The sequence below is a fragment of the Callorhinus ursinus genome, unplaced genomic scaffold (genome assembly GCF_003265705.2).
Source record: "Callorhinus ursinus isolate GAN/ISIS: 27379988/994484 unplaced genomic scaffold, GSC_fseal_2.0 scaffold8, whole genome shotgun sequence".
In the NCBI taxonomy this organism is placed as follows: Eukaryota; Metazoa; Chordata; class Mammalia; order Carnivora; family Otariidae; genus Callorhinus; species Callorhinus ursinus.
Window position 1 is genome coordinate 67,778,349 of NW_027397070.1, and position 1,106 is coordinate 67,779,454.

Here is a 1,106-nt window from a genome sequence, read left to right on the forward strand (position 1 = left end):
AAAACCACCCTGAGGTCTAGTAACAATCAACAGACATAGCAAATGAGAGAAACTCACCTTAAGAACTAGAAAAAAAAAAAAAAAATAAAAAGAACTGAGAGTTTTAGAGGGGGGGGGGGGGGGGGATGAGTTAGCTCAGTGATGGGTATTAAGGAGGGCACGTACTGAATGGAGCACAGAGTGTTATATGCAAACCAAGAATCGTGGAACACTATGTCAAAAACTAATGATGTAATTAATGTATGGTGACTAACATAACATAATAAAATAAAACTTAAAAGAATGAAACTTTAAGCACATGTAAAATCTTCAAAGAGAAATAGGAAAAAATACATACGAAAACAAGATTGAATGTCAACGCAAAGGCACATTTGAAAAGAACAAAATGGAGATTCTAAAAATGAAAAATACACTCATTAAGGTAGAAAAGATAAATAGGTTAAGTAGAAGAATGGATATATTGAAGCAAAAATATTGAACTCTAAAACAGACATTTGGAAATCACACAGAATGCAGAAAAAATAAATAAGTGGATAATAGGAAAGAGTAATTTAAGATCTGCCTAACAGAAAGGGAGCTCCTGTGCTCACTCTGGCAGCACATAGACTAAAATTAGAATGATACAGAGAAGATTAACACGGCCCCTACACAAGGATGACATGCAAATTCACGAAGTGTTTCATATTTTTAAAAAAAGAAAAAAAGAGTAGCTCCAATATAGTAAGTTGAACTCTCTTTGTAGGTCTAAAATGATTGACTATCAGCAATTTCATACAGTTTTACCTACAGTGTCTAATATAAGTGGTGGAAAGGAAAACAATAAAGAATGTGGGAGGGGCTTCTGGGTGGCTCAGTCGGTTAAGCATCCCAACTCTTGGTTTTGGCTCAGGTCATGGTCTCATGGTCTTGAGATCAAGCCCCACATTGGGCTCTACACTGGGTGAAGAGTTTGCTTGAAATTCTTTCCCCTCCCTCTCCCATCTCCTCTGTTCCTCTCCCTGCTTGCACTCTCTCTCTCTCTCTAACAATAAATAAAATAAAATCTTTAAAAAAAAAAAAAAGAATGTGGGAAAGAGACAATGTTTAGAGAACTGACAGCTGAGAAT

At 36.0% G+C, this 1,106-nt stretch overlaps 1 non-coding gene across 1 annotated transcript; it reads left to right on the forward strand.

The window, feature by feature from the left end:
* Positions 1–582: 582 nt before the first annotated feature.
* LOC112822914 (U6 spliceosomal RNA) lies at positions 583–689 on the forward strand. The gene has a single exon (XR_003207882.1). It is a non-coding gene; the product is annotated as a U6 spliceosomal RNA (small nuclear RNA).
* Positions 690–1,106: the final 417 nt, after the last annotated feature.